Consider the following 16966-nt stretch of genomic DNA (forward strand, 5'->3'; position numbering starts at 1 on the left):
TGCGAAGCATCATGGGTTCAAAAACCACCTAGTTATCTCACTTTCCATTTCCTTGGATCCATGGGTTCAAAAACACCATGGAGCATCCATGAAGCATCATATGGGTTTTAGCCCAACTAGATAATCCATGGAGCATTAGCCCACTATATAAGTATGGATGATTTGTACAATCAACCCATATATTTAATTAGTCTTCTTTTGATCACTTAATCAATCCTAGATTAATTCTTGATCAATACTAATTAAATAATCTTATTATTCTTATTATTGATATACTAGAACTTATAATATATTAATAACCATAAGTGTCTTATTTCTCTCATTATAGTCTATCCAAGTGCATGATGCAATGCAACCCAAATGGACCATGCTGGGTCGGGTCAAGTCTTACCAATTATAGTTATGGACTTAGACATTAATCCAACAGTCTCCCACTTGGATAAGTCTAAAACTATTATTGCGTATGACTTCAGGAACCAACTGGCAATCGTAGCTCTCAAAAGCTTCTGTCGAACTCTGACCTTGTCGATAAACGCTGACCTTTGTCAATGACTTGTCCATTAGATAAGGGATCATATATTCCTCCATTCTAGATATCATATGGACTGAGACATGGATTATAATCATTCTCTTTGTCCATTTGTTGTTTCCTAATTTCTGATTTATGACGACTGACTAATTGAACAAATCAAATCAGTCCTGGCCCGGCCGAGCACTTCCATTTGTCATCATCAAATCATCGAGGGACCCACAGATATCGCTTTTATCCCGAAGGTAAAAGGAATGGATAAACTTCGACTCATATGGCTTGTTCTACTACTTGTTGAATCATACACAAAGGCATGTTTTATAGCACCGAGTTACCAAATGCGGTTTTGTGCAATCAATTTACAACCAACTCATAGTAACAACTCATATCTCTAGGTTTGAAGAACATAAGATATTATCGTCTCATGATCACTCGTGATAAAATCCATGAAGTGATTCCAATGAGCGCGGGTTGAATCCAATACTCAGAACATATGAGCACTCATGAGTGTTGTAGCCCTTTGTCCAACACCTTAGACCTCTACAAGCCAACCCATGACAGTCTTAATTCATATCTACTTCCAACATATGACCGACTGTGGATGGTTTGAATAACTTAGTCATTCCGGAAGAATAACCTAGTTTATTCGGGAAGTCAAAACATGCAAAGTGAAACACAATAATAATTGAATCCAATATGGTATCAAAACCTATGAACATAAATAAAACACCTTTTATTTATCACCATATGATTACACATTATTCATTGTATACTGTTTCAGCTATCAACTTTATCCTTGAATTTAAAACAATAGTTGTCCCATGCTCCAAGCATGTACACTATGTTTTCTAAACACTAGTCATGCCATACACCAAGTATGCATACTATGTTTGTCTATGATCTTTACTTTGTGAACTAGATCAATTGAACATAATGTCAATGATTCTCTTTTCACACTCCCAAATCCTTACTGTAAATACAAAAATTCCAAATTCATGTCATTTACTGAAATCTGTTAGATTCTAAACTTATATGCATTGATCCTCTTGTAACGATTATGCACAAACTCACAAAGACTTCGCAACAATCATTACAGAGTATTCCAAAGGAGATCAACTCCTTGGAAACATCCTTCTTGCATTAAGTTTCCTTAATCTTAAACAGACTGAAAATTCTAACTTTGAAACATTTCCAAATTCCATTTTGACTAATACTTCTGAACAAGAGTTGCCTCCTTACAGATTATGTCAATATGGTCCTTCCAGAATTATCACTATACTTCCAACTGTCCTTGAGCAACCAATCTTTGGTAAACCTTAGATTGTCCTCGACAATTGTTTAATCCTTTTAGTCATATCCAGTTCTAAACCTTTTCCCTTCTTAATGCCCCGGGCATTTGGAAAATTTTAGAAAGGATGAATATAGCACATGTAATCGATCCTATATCCGAAGCATATAGGACACGATTCATGATGTCTCACATAAAGACTAAACCAGTCTTTTGCCATAATATTTCCATTTCAATATGCCAAGTTCTCATAATTCAGATTATGAAAAAGGATGTCGTAATCATAATCGAGTATTAGAACGCAAATAATGGATGTCGTAATCATAGTCTTTTGCCATAATATGAAAAAGGATGTCGTAATCATAGTCTTTTGCCATAATATTTCCATTTCCTTATGTTAAGCCATTCCAACATGAAATTCATATATATTTCCTTGACTAAATGATTAAAGCCTCACGATCTAAGCTTATAGATTTGAGATGAAGTATAATTTCCTCTCCCTTAATTATAACAAAACAACTTTTTCCCAATTGAAACTTTTTGTTTTCTATAATTAACATTGCTAACTTGCAACTTTTATCATAATTAGCATGCTCCCACTAACATGATGATTATTATCATAACACTTATGCTTCCACTAGCTTTGACATGTACTCAGAAATCAGATGACTTTCTTACCAAAGTTCAGATTTCTAATACTAGATTGTTTTGATAAAACTTTATCAAAAACATACACCTTCCCTTAGATAGCATACTTGTATGTCTAAACAATTATGAAGAGGGATGCCGTAATCATAATGTTTAGACCTTTTTGCCACTTCTCACAAGTCCAGGTTAGTGTACCGGTAAACCACACACGCTCCACTAACGACTTTGAGAATGCAAATATCACAATTGCTATCTAGCTAAAATCTACTTAGTGAAAGTTTTTCCTCACCATCATTTTCATGAATTGGAGAGAAACCTTATGACACTTAGATTTATTGGTGTATGTGTTCTTATCCATGTCAATTGTGAAAACCATAGTCACAAGACAAGGATAATGACAAATCCAAACTCATATGGGCTGAGCTCAATCTTAATTTCTTGCCACCTGGTAACTCAAGGACCTACCATTGCTTCCAAGTTGTTGTGCAACCAATTGAGAACTCTAAGAACTCATATGTAAAGCCAACTTTGATTGGAATGGGCACAGAATATGTCAACACGATAGGCTATAAACCTTAAGTCGTGTGCTTGTGAAGAACTTCAGGTTTTATTCTTGATTAGTTCTTGAGACTTTCAAGACCTATAAGACTCCCACTGTCCTCTTGACATATAAGACTCTCTTGTCAAATATTCAAGGGATAGTGCATATTCTTTATCAAGACAAACGCTTCACATAGTTGGCCTAAGTTGGTCTTTGTTTTATCCAAAACATCACAAGTTACCAACTTCAAATGAACAAGAGTAGGACACTTTTACTCTTACATTTGACACGTGTTTTAAACCTTCTTAAAGACATGTCACTCAAATTACAATCTTGGAGTATGACTCTAAGACTTGTATTGGAACGGAGTATGACTCATCTTCTTGATTTAACCATTTCAACAATTCAAGATCCCTTCTTCTTAGTCATAAGAATGCACTAAGACTTCCTTAGAGAACTAATTTTGATATGGTTTCTTAATCATTAAGATGATCACAAAACTGATACTAAAGTACTCTCCCATCTTTTCAGATTTGAGGAACTTCTATCCTTCTGTCTAATTTGATTCTTCTCATTCGCTCTGCCATGCATTGGAACCTTTTCCAATGTCTCAGAGTTACACTTAAGCTTCTAAGTATAATCATATTTATTGAGCTTCAGTAAACTATGATGAATAGCCTTATATCTTTTGTGGTGGACTTGATCAGTGCACATGACTATGTACTCGATCCCTTAGTCCATTACTTGACTCACACATCCATGTGAACAAGTAATTAGTCTTAATTTTTCCAATACTTGAAAGTTCTCATTCATCATGTTATACAACTTGCATGATTCCAAGTCCCGGTCCAATTGAGACTTTGGATGATGAGAATCTTTCCTTATTTGGTAAATTTAGACATTACCACAAATGAAGGAATCAATTTCATATTTCCACTCTTGCTATTAATGGAATCATATAAGCAACAATTTTTCCTCAAATGCCATTGTAAGGATATTTTAAAATAAATAAAATCAAAAATTTTCTTTTATTTTAAAACTATGCGGAAAAACTTATCCTTACAATCCATATGAAAACTTGTTGTTATCTATTCCTAAGCAATACCTCATAACTCCTAAGAAGTAGCTCAAGAATCCGAACTTCAAACTACGCGATAGAAATCCATCTATGCGATCATATTCAGCATATTCTTTCTTTAAGTTCCTTCACTTTTCTTTGATTCTTAAAACATCAACATGTGACCCAGTCACATGATGTAATAAGAATCTCAGAATAGAAACTTAGCAGAGTTAGATAGTGGACTTTACCTGAAGTAGAGTCAAATTTATTGACTTTAACATCCTTAGGTAAATTTGGCAGCTTCGCAACTAATGACCCTTTCTTTGGAAATATAAACATATGGACCCTTTGATAATGGTACACGGGACTATCACAGACTTAGCTTTTCTCTTTACCATTTGTTCAACCGAGTTGACTATGGCCGATCCCTTTCCATTGGGAAGAGAATGCTTTTCTGGATTTCCTGTGTCACTATTGTCAATGTCCATCAAGTTTTGAGGAAGTTGATCTTAACAAATAGATAAGATCATTAAGGGTCTTGTCATAGTCTGTTTCATAGGTGTTCTAAAAGAACTCACTATGTGACTTAGAAAGTGATTGAACCACCAACTTTCTCAAGACTTTGACACCCAACTCTCCCAGCTTGTCAATATGTGACTACATCTCCAAGATGTGACCACACCTAGACCTTTACTTGCCAATAGGGGTCGAGTGACCTTAACCTTTTCAAGAACTTGTGCGTAGGGAGAATAATTGGAGGAGGTGAAAGAATTATGATTTCCATGGAACATCATCTTCATTTAGGAAAGCTTGTTTCAAGAGATTTGGGAAGATCATAAATGTCTAAACCAGACATGTTTTGGGAGATATTCAAGATAATTGATCTTAAAGTCCTTAATATGACACCCAATATGAAATATTAAGGCTAGGATCCAACAAACTATTTTATAACTTAGAAGAGGTATGCCATAATCCAAGCTATAAAACAATTTGAAGGTAGGTGAATGACGATTCACCAATTTCCACCAAGATAAATGAAATGTATTATTAGGTTTTAATTGGTTTTGAAACTCCTAGATCTTTTGAGATTCATTGAACTGTTCAATGGCATGTTTCAATCTCGAATGCGCCCTTCGGGTTTTGTGACTGGGATGCCGAGGATCACAAAACAAGGTGTGAAGTAACCATGCAAATTACTTGGTACCCTTAAGTGTTTACCCCTCAATTGATGTGCCAGTTAACCACACACGCTCCATCGATACTATGATAAACATTAAGTTACCCTTTACCTACCTTGTTAAATACGAGTTAGTGTGCCGGTTAACCACACACGCTCCACTAACCTACTTAAACAAAGTGCAAAGTGTAATTTCATGGATTAGCACCTTATTCACATTTTCCTAAGTAACTAAGATTGGGTATTATTAAGAGTTTAGTTACTTAGTATTTATCATTAATACTTTTAATGAAGGGAGAATTCTAGTCCTATCAAACCCGTTCGGCTAACGACCCTCCACCAGTCAAGCAAGCGGTGGGTGAGAGTGGACACCCATTAAGTTGCCATTTTATAGGCAACAACCTTATACCCACCTTATAGACTGGCTTCGTGAATGAGGCGTACTAGCGGTAAGACTGACTTTACGCTTATACACATATATATTATTAACTTATAAAATTATAAAGTATAAGGGTTGAATTTTAACTTTTAAAATTCTAAGGGCTAACTTGGAATTAAAGTATTCATAAGTGAAAACTTTTCAAATTCCAAAACTTGAGGGAAAGTTTTGAAATTATTCAAAACAAATTAATTCCATAACTTATGTGTTTAAAGTAGTTTTAATTCAAAAACTCTTCAACTTCCATAACTTGAGGACAAGTTATGGAAGACTTTAAACTAATAAAAGAATTAACTTATCTTTATTTTGTAACTTATGGAATTAATTAATTAATTAAGGTTACACATTTTATTACTTAATGAAGTGACTCTTGAACTTCCATAACTTGAGGACAAGTTATGGAGTCATAAAACCATTCAATGAGACAAGACTCTTCATTTTGTAACCTTTGCCAACTTTTATGAGTTTTATGAAACTTAAATGTGACTTTTCATATAACTTGAGGACAAGTTACAAAAACACATTTTAGAATCAACTCTTAGATTAATTTGGATTGAAAACAACTATTTCACTAAACTTTACTATTAATCTAAGCAACTCATAAGAACAAGATAATTCAAATCAAACTTTTTCATGTAATTAGTCTAAACCTTAAACTAATACAAAACATGAATCTATTGACAATTATCTTTTAAATTGGATTAGCATGAACATTACCACATCAAAAACAAGTTTATAAGTTCAAAAACATCTTAGGGTAATGTTCCTAGTCCATTTCTAGCCAAAAAAGTCGAATTTATGCTGTTTGGGGGTCCAACTCGTCGAGTGCATGAACCAACTCGGCGAGTTGGATCGATTTGATCACTTTTTAAGCATGGACTCGCCGAGTCTCCTGATGGACTCGTCGAGTCTGATGATCAGACAGCAACAATTTCGATTTTTTAAGCAGTTTTGCAAGTATAACAAGAAAACAAGCCTAGGCTCTGATACCACTGTTGGGTTTTGAGCATTCTAACACTCCTAAGTGTACATGCAACCCTAAATACCTTGGATCTATGTTTTCTCTATTATACATGCAAATATCAACTTTCCAAGGTATTGTTCTATTCTAGCATACTAAACTTTGAATAACACAAGTTAGAATAACATACCTTCTGTTAGTGCTTGTCTTCATGAAGCTTGAGTGCCTAGTGCCCCAAGTGTGACACCTCAAATGGTTCACACAACACCATACGCACTTGGAATAACTTAGAGAGAATTCTACACTTCATGAAATCAGCTAGCCCTCTCTAGAATGATACTAGTACCGATTTTGTCAAGAATAAGATCTTTATATAGTGTTACAATTAGGGTAAACCATAATTGTCATGACTTTCCATTTCCTTGGATCCATGGGTTCAAAAACACCATGGAGCATCCATGAAGCATCATATGGGTTTTAGCCCAAGTAGATAATCCATGGAGCATTAGCCCACTATATAAGTATGGATGATTTGTACAATCAACCCATATATTTAATTAGTCTTCTTTTGATTACTTAATTAATCCTAGATTAATTCTTGATCAATACTAATTAAATAATCTTATTATTCTTATTATTGATATACTAGAACTTATAATATATTAATAACCATAAGTGTCTTATTTCTCTCATTATAGTCTATCCAAGTGCATGATGCCATGCAACCCAAATGGACCATGTCGGGTCGAGTCAAGTCTTACCAATTATAGTTATGGACTTACACATTAATCCAACACAATATCCCTTCCTGGTTAACAAGATGTCCCAGGAACTGGACCTCTCGCAACCAGAAATCACACTTGGAGAATTTGGCATACAGCCTCTCCGATCTCAGAACTCCGAGGATCTCCCTCAAATTCTCCTCATGCTGCTCTCTAGATCTTGAATATACCAAAATGTCATCAATGAATACAATCACCGACCGATCCAACATCGGCCTGCACACCCGATTCATGAGATCCATGAACACTGTCGGCGCATTGGTGAGCCCGAAAGGCATCACCACAAACTCATAATGCCCATAACGCGTCCTAAACGTTGTCTTCTGGATATCCTCATCTCGCACCCTCACCTGATGGTAACCAGACCTCAGATCGTTCTTGGAGAACCAAGATGCTCCCTGCAACTGGTCGAACAAATCGTCGATCCTCGGCAACGGGTAACGTTTCCTGACCGTCAGCTTGTTCAACTCCCGGTAATCAATGCACATCCGGTGTGAACCATCCTTCTTCTTGACAAACAGAATAGGCGCTCCCCACGGTGAGCTGCTCGGCCGAATAAACCCCTTCCCCAACAGCTCCTAAAGCTGTGAGGATAACTCTTGCATCTCTGGAGGTGCAAGTCGATAAGGCACCTTAGCGATAGGCACAGCCCCCGAAACCAGATCGATACTGAACTCTACTTGACTCACGGGAGGCACACCCGGCAACTCCTCTGGAAAGACATCCGGGAACTCCCGTACTATAGAAACCTCCTCTACTGACCTCGGCCTCTCGGAATCAACCCGCATATCCGACACGTATGCCACAAAACCCTTACAGCCCTACTGTACTGCCCCACCCTAGCGGCCGAACAAAACGCTGATCCAGAATGGGTACCCCCACCGTACACTGTAAGAACTCCCCCACTAGGGTCTTGTATGGTCACCAGCTGTCGCTCGCAGTCGATAACCGCACCGAACCTGCTCAACCAGTCCATGCCCACAATGACACAGACATCCCCCATGGCAATAGGAACCAAATCAATCGGGAACTCAACACCGAAAATCTCGAGTATGCACCCAAGGATCACCTCCGTGGCATATATCACCCTCTCGTCAGCTATGGAAACTCTCAGAGGCCGACTCAGCACCTCGCGACTTACACTGATGTGCTGACTAAAAGCCAAAGATACAAAAGACCGACTCACACCCGAGTCAAATAACACCAAGGTAGGTACAGAATTCACAAGAAAAGTACCTATTTATAACATAATATAAGCATAATATCTTAACATTAAAATAAATACACGAAAGAATACATACCAGCCATGACATCGGGCACTGCGCGGACTTCTTCCGCGGTCAACTGAAAAGCTCTCCCTCGTGCCCTCGGTGCCTCAGCCTTCATTGGCCGAATCTTTGTAGCTCTGATGGCGGCAGGGGCAGATCCCTGAGGTGCTCCCTGAGCGGATCCTCGCAACTGCGGACACTCCGCCTTCCGGTGTCCGGTCTGGTTGTAGTGGAAACACACTGCAAACCCCTTGGGGCAGTCCTTGGCTATATGCCCCTCCTTGCCACACTTGTAGCAAGATCCAGCTCTACAAACTCCATCATGACCCTTGCCGGACTTTCCACAAGTGCGGCCCTTCTGGCTCCCAGATTTGGGATCAGCGGGCTTGGCCCGCTTGGCTGCCAGCTGGGACTGTGCCGGTCGCCGATCCCTCCCCTGAGACTCAGCCTCCTCTCTAGCTTGAGTCTCCAGCTTGATCTCCCTCTTCCGAGCATTTTCCTAAAGCTCATCAAATGTCCGGTACGAGGAGTTCGCCACGAACTCTGGAATGTATCGCCTCAAGATAGTCAAATACCGGCTCATACATGCCTGCTCAGTGGACATGTGCTCAAAGCAGAACATCGCCCTCTCGTGGAACATCCTGGTAATCACCATAACAGACTCATTGCCCTGTTTGAGGGTCAGAAACTTCTAGGCCAAACGCTCCCTCTCCACCTGGGGAACGTACTCATCTCGGAACATGGCAGTGAACCTCTCCCAGGTCACCGCCGTAAGCTCGGCAGGCGTAAAGTGCGCCGTCACAAACTTCGACCAGTCCTTCGCTCCGAAGCGAAGTTGGTTCAGCGCGAATCGTACTCTCAAATGATCAGGAGATGAGCAAGTGAAGAAACACCCCTCAATGTCAGAAATCCATCTCATAGCCGCCACCAGGTCCTGGGTCCCATCGAACTCTGGTGGTTTCGTGTTGCTGAACTCCCGGAACAGCAACGCATCACCACCCTGCGGCCTCGCAGCAGCAATAGTTGCGGTGGCCACCGCAACAGCAGCCTCAGAAAGAGCAGCATAACGCTCATCGAAAGTCTCAATCAACGTGGTCTTAATAGACCCGAACATCTCTGGTATCTATTCCCTGATGGTCGCAGCCACCTCCTCGTGGATGATTTGACGGATCTCCTCATCACTAGCCCCAATGCCCTCTGGCATATGATGTGTCCTCACCATGATCAACCTCTGAAATACAACATACGATAAATTAGAATCCATTCGCGCATACTCACACTCGAAAACTCATCCCTCCTTGATCCTTGGCATTCCGAAGATTCTTACTTGGACCGTACACCGCCCCAGTGCTTTCAGTAGTACGGGCCCAATACTACTGTTCACACCGTTTCAGTATACACCCCAAATCGTCCTCTTCGGATCCCAATTTCCAAGTACTCTATCACTCTCTAATAGATCTCTCATAAGCTCCTCGCTACTACTTATTCACTCTCAAGCATCTCATAGCAGCTCACCTCTCCCTAGGCTAAGGCATCACAATTCAGGGCACTCTAGTCCTAATAGGAATACCCAGCCTACTCTAGCAAGAGAATACATCATATCAATTTCATAAACATATAATATAAGGGTATTTTGGGAAATCACCGTTCGGACGCTGACTGATCGTACACACGTTTCTTCTCTGAGTTTCTCTAAAAATCTTTTACTTTTAGAAAAAATTTGGTTCTCTTTTAAAAATATTTTCCAAATCCTCAGTTTGAGTTGAAATACTCCCAAGGTGTACCCGAATCCCTCAAACCAAGGCTCTGATACCAACTTGTAACACCGTAAATTTCAAAACAAATTTTATAAATTTTATAAAAACATAATTCACTTAATATTCATCAAACACCCGTGTTTGAAATACAATCCAAGTAATACAAAAATCCCAAGATCTCATAATCATAAAATCCCATGCGTGTGTATTGATCAAGCCGGTGCCTTCCCACGGTCGTCACTAGTACCTGAAACAATAACACCAAACACTGTAAGCACAAAGCTTAGTGAGTTCCCCAAAATACCACATATAACACATATTAGCCACTCGAGGCTATAACTCTATGGGTCCGTGCACCCAAACTCTGTGAACCCTCAGGTTCTAACTCTGTAAACATGCACAGCATAAATCACAAAGAATAATGTAGCGCAACACATAACACATACATAGCATACAAGCACTTTATCACATAACTCTGGTTACCTACTTAAGGTAAAGTATAGTGAGAAGACTCAACTCGTGTATCTCGATAGCTCGCAAATCCCTAAACCCACTCGTGCTCGATCCCCCGAGCTATAATCCTCCTATAATACAATACATCTCTAATTAACATCTTCACAACTAAGGTTGACTAACCCCACTAAGTCAACACAGGTCAACTCTGGTCAACGGCCAATGGTCAACGTTGACTAGACTCGGCGAGTACATTAGAGAGACTCGGCGAGTCTACACGTGTTGGCTAACTCCCTCGGATTCTCTCTTGGCACGTCGAGTACTCCCCTGACTCGACAAGTTCCACATGGCATGAATCATGGTGCCACCGTGACTCAACTCGTCGTGTCTCAAAACAACTCGGCGAGTTCCAGTTTGACTCAGTCCACCTGTCAACCCTCTCTAACTCTCCCTGACTCACTGAGTTAGCCCCTTAACTCGGCAAGACCACTTGCTGAGTGGTTATGGACAATCTTCATGCTACTCACCGAGTCTGTTCTTCGGACTCGACGAGTCTATGCCATGCATGAACTCAAACTCACTCCTGAGGTCAGATCCGTTCCAATAACTCCTAGATCCAATCCTTCCAAGCACATTCATCATGTAAAGTCACAATCTTGGTGCATGCAAAGGTCCAAAGGCCTTATTTGATGATATGATCTCTAGAATGCTATTCTAAGCTCATGGCCTCCATTAACACTCATAAAGCTTGTGGGAAAAGGGTCTCTGGACCTCTTTGGGTCCAGATCTAAAGTACCAACACAAGAAGAGACCAATTACTCCATGGATCTCTCCACGAAGAAACCCTAACTCTAAGATTCACATTAAGGATTGAGAAAGGAACGAATGCATACCTCAAATGAAGTCTCTGAGCTCAGAAATCACTGGATTAGCACCTTCTTTGGTCTCCTCTTTCCTTGATCCTCTTCTATGTGCAAAAACACCCACAATTAGTCAAGGATCTTCCTCTTCTTTCTCACAAAACGCTCACAGGCTCTTTAGGGTTCTCTCTGGGGTTGGTGGCCGCAAATGACGGCCATAAGCCCCCTTAAATAGGTCTCACACCCCGGAAATTAGGGTTTCATTAAACAGTGTGGACTCGCCGAGTCCAGACGCGAACCCGCGTCCAAACCGCGATCCTACTCGGCGAGTTTGAGCTCCAACTCGCTGAATCCACTCACAATTCTCCAAAAATACAATAATAATAAATACCTGGGAATCTGGGCTGTTACATAAGGGATGAAAGTTGATATAGTGGAACATTGGCAGTTATGGACATAGTTCCCTATAGGTGAACATTGGCAGCAATGGACTTAGTACCCTATAGATTGGTAGTTTTGCGACAACCTGTAGATGTTTTGCTCTACTTCCACTTGCCCTAAACCTAATTGCAAAGCCGCAAAATCACAAAGCAGAGTCTCGTCTCGACTATGGTAGTTCTTCTGTATACTCTCTATCGTTACCGACATTGATGATATCACCCCTCCAACTACACTTCATCCGTCTGCAGCAGCTTTGTCTAGCCATCTACGCATCATCCTCCATTCAAGGAGACACTAGCGAAGAAAAAAGCACTTCTCTTCCATGTAAACCCCAAAATTTTTACTAATCTATCTTCTCTCATCATTTCCTTCTGTAATCTTCACTGCATTTGCAAATTTATATTGTGATTAAGTTTACTTTTTGCTAATTTTTATGGCCTCTAACGTCTACCGATATGATTGGAATATCGTCTGAGGGTTCTTGAATTTGTGTTGCTTACTAGGTTTAGTTATCTCACTTTGGAAAATTATTAATTTTTCCTTATCTTCTATAATCCATGATATATGTTTTTATACATTCGGACACATTGATTGATTTTATGCTTAATAAAACAATATATCATGTCATTGAAGAAGTACAAACACTAATGAGCTTTTATTCTATCTCAATCATATCATCTGATACATCTTTTGTATGTTATTGATTTACCAATCATTTATGTAGGGAACAACAATAATCTTCATTTCATGTTCTTGCAGTTGAAACTGATTTACAATCAGGAGCTCAATACAAATATGAGGTGCGTATATATTATCCTTACTCAATTAAGTTTATAAAATCTTTGCATAAAAGTTTCATATTTCTTATTTTCAAATTCACATCAATCTTGCATCCTTTTTGTTTCTAGTTACTTTGGATTATATTGGTGGCTTCATGTGCTGCATTGGTCATCCAATTCTTAGCAATTAACTTAGGGGTTGTTATTGGTATTCCATTTTTACCATTTTCGATTTGAAATCTTTCTTCCCCTTATTAAATCTTTCACATCAATCTTTTAGTTATTATTTCTAACAAAGTATAGTGCAGTTTTTTTTATTAAATTAGTCTAATGGATTCGATTAAAATGGGCCTAAAAAGCCTAAACCGTGAAACTAAATCAGAGCCAACCGTTAGTAATGGTTTGGATTGGTTCAGTTTTAAATTTTCAATGGTTTGGCTTCGGTTTTTGCTTGAAAAAAACCGTTACTAACGGTTTGGTTTCGGTTTGACCTAAAAACCGAAAAAAACGGACCGTGAACACCCCTACTACGATGTACTCTAAACATCCTAGCAGTTGCGCTCAAAGGGTAGTATCGGCAACTGCACCTAATAGAGAATGTCATTGTTGGGTTTTGAGCATTCTAACACTTCCTAAGTGTACATGCAACCCTAATAACCTTGAATCTATGTTTTCTCTATATACATGCAAATTTCTTTTTCAAGGTTATCTCCTAGCTAGCATGGCATGGGGAATAAATAAAATATAAAACTAGTAGAAATACATACCTTGATGTTGCTTGGATTCCTTCAAGACTTTGTGAGCCTAGCATTGCAAATGTTGTGCCTCAAATGCTTCACACAACACCACAAAACTTGGAATAACTTGAGAGAATACTTCTAGCACTCAAAATCGGTTATGCCCTCTCTAGTAACACTAGGTCATGATTTTGCTAGCCAATGGGTTCCTTTTATAGTGGTGTCACAATTAGGGTTTCATTAAGAAGACCCATAATTGTTATGACTCTTCATTTCTCATGACCCATGGGTTTGTAACTCCCATGGACTATCCATGGAGCTCCAAATGGTTACATCCATAACCTATAAACCATGGATCATTAATCCACCATAAAAGAATTGATGATTGTCATAACCAACCCTATATATTTAATTAGTCTCACTTTGATCACCAAATTAATACGAGATTAATACTTGATCAATACTAATTAAATAACATTATTATTAATATATTAGAACTTATAATATATTAATAATATAAGTGCTATATTCTCTCATTTAGTCTATCTAAGTATTGCAATGCCATGCAACCCAAATGGACCATGCCGGGTTGGGTTAAGTTCATACCAAATAAAGTTACGGACTTAGACACTATATCCAATAGTCTCCCACTTGGATAAGTCTAATAACTATATTTGCAAATATGACTTCAAAACCTGACTAGCAATCGTAGCTCTTTCAAAGTCTCCTGGAACTAAGATGATGATGATACGCCATTTAAGATAAGTGATCATATAATCCACTGCTCTCATGATATCAGCCGGACAAACACATGGAACATGGTCTTACTTATTGTCCAGCATTTGTTTCTCGATCTCCGATTTGTTTCGACATAGAACTAAATTGAACACATTAATTAGGTTCTGACTGGGCCCGGTACATAGGTCAAAACTAAATCATCGAGGGGCCCAGATATCTCTTCTATTTCTAGAAGGAACAGATAAACTTCGATTGATATGCTTGTACTAACTACTTGTTGAATTATTCACAAAGGCACTTTTTATAACATCAAGTTATCAATGCGTTTTCGTACAATCAATGTGTAACCAACTCATAGTCAACAACTCATATCTCTAGGTTTGAAGATTTATATGATATTACCGTCTCACGATCACTCGAGATAAATTACATGAAGTGATGCAAGTGAGCGTGGGTTGAATCCAATACTCAGCCCTTATGAGTACTCATGAATGTTGTAGCAACCATTGCATTGTCTAAAGCACTTTAGACAAATCATACAAGCCAAATTCATTACAGTCTTGATTCATATGTACTTCCAACATATGACTGACTGTGGATGGTTTGAATAATATGATATATACCATAACATAATTATTCTGGAAGTCAAAACATGCAAAGTGAAACACAAGAATAATACTAATCTTATATGGCCCCAACACTTTGAGTGTAAATAAAACACCTTTTATTTAAGCACCATATTGATTACTCATTATTTATGTTTCGATTAATCAACTTTATGTTTGAATTAAAACATTAGTTGTCCCATGCTCTAAGCATGTACACTATGGTTTTCCAAACAACAATTATGCTATACTCCAAGTATACATACTATGTTTACATATGGTCCTCTCTTTGTGAAATAGATCAATTGACAATATTCCAATGATGCTCATTTCACCATTCCAATCCTTGTTGTAAATGCAAGAATACCAAACTCTTGCCATTTACTATAATCTGTTAGATTCTAAACTTATATGCAATGATCCCCTTGTAATGACTATGCACAGAAGTCACAAAGACTTGGCAACAGACATTACAAAGCATTCCAATGGAAAACAATTCCATGGAAATGAAGTCTCAAATTCAAAGTACATTCCTTTGAACATCCTTCTTATCATTAAGTTCTTTAATCTTACACAGATTCAAAGAATAACTTCCACCTATGGAGACAATTCCATATTACCATTTTGACCATCACTTTTGAACAAGAGTTGCCACTTTTCAAAATATGTAAATATGTGATGCGATTAAACCAACCTTTAATCTACAAAGATCGATTAGATCTTGAACAAGTATGTAAATATAAAACTGTATGAACGCAATAATAAGAACAAGTCAAGATGGAATCAAACGTGTCGAATGATTAAACAAAATCCTCAGAAGAGCTCGATTAAGAACATCAACTGTGGAGGATTGGTAGGTTACAAGAACGATTAAAGAAACCTGTTATACTCTAGATGAAACACTATATCGTTAATCTCTAAAATCGTTAACCTAATAAGCATGCAAGCGTAAACTTATATACAAAACATAAAAGGTTCTCGGTTGGACAGGCCCAAACCGGAATGCAAAGTAACATATACTATCGAGCCCAAAAGACGCAATCTTCAAAATAATCTTCAGCCCAACAATCTCCCCCTTTGCATCAATTTGGAGCGGGATCTTCACTAGTTACTTGGGCTAGCAGCTGAAGCAGGTACCTTCTTCTTCACGGTGCTAAACAGACATTTGGTGATGGAGAGAATGGTCTGTCTAAACCGGATGTACCAATTGATCATATCATTGAAGTACTTGATGTCATCAGCCGTGTTCTCTTTACACCATTTGATAATAAATAACACATGCTCCAAACAAGTTGTGGTGTAAAGGTGCTTGTCAGCTAAAGCGAAGAGACATTTCTGTCCTTCCGCTCTAGTGAACATAACCGAGTTGCGTCTCAGGTCGATCCTGCCCAATTGCATTTGGTTGAGATCACTGGCCGATCCCATAGGAGCAATCTTTGGTTTCTTCTTGAAGACTGTCGCGACCTCCTGATCCATTAGGGCAACCTCCATGATGTAGCAGGCTAACATCCTTTTGACATGGTCTAGAATGGGACCATATTCGGCTTCATTAATCAAAAGGATATTATACAGGACAATCCAATCATGAGGATTTAGATTCGGTAGATCTGCCAGGGAGATAATATGAGCAGTTCTTGAAGATCCCCGAATCAACTTGAACCGAACGTTAATAAAACGACCTTCGGTATAAGGTTTCAGCACCCGAACGTTTACAATCTTCTGGGTGCTCCAAGTGAGGAATTGAGGACGAGCAGCCGCCAGATAAAAGTCAATGAGCTCCCTGTCAAGCTCAGCATTCGGGTGAGGGACTTCAAAAATGTTTGAGAAGACGTGGAAGATGAACGCCTTTCGAGTCACGAACTGCGCATCGACAGTATTTTTGCAGTCGAACGAGATAACCGGC

The sequence above is a fragment of the Lactuca saligna genome, chromosome 3, assembly GCF_052625555.1.
Source record: "Lactuca saligna cultivar CGN05327 chromosome 3, ASM5262555v1, whole genome shotgun sequence".
NCBI classification, from domain to species: domain Eukaryota; kingdom Viridiplantae; phylum Streptophyta; class Magnoliopsida; order Asterales; family Asteraceae; genus Lactuca; species Lactuca saligna.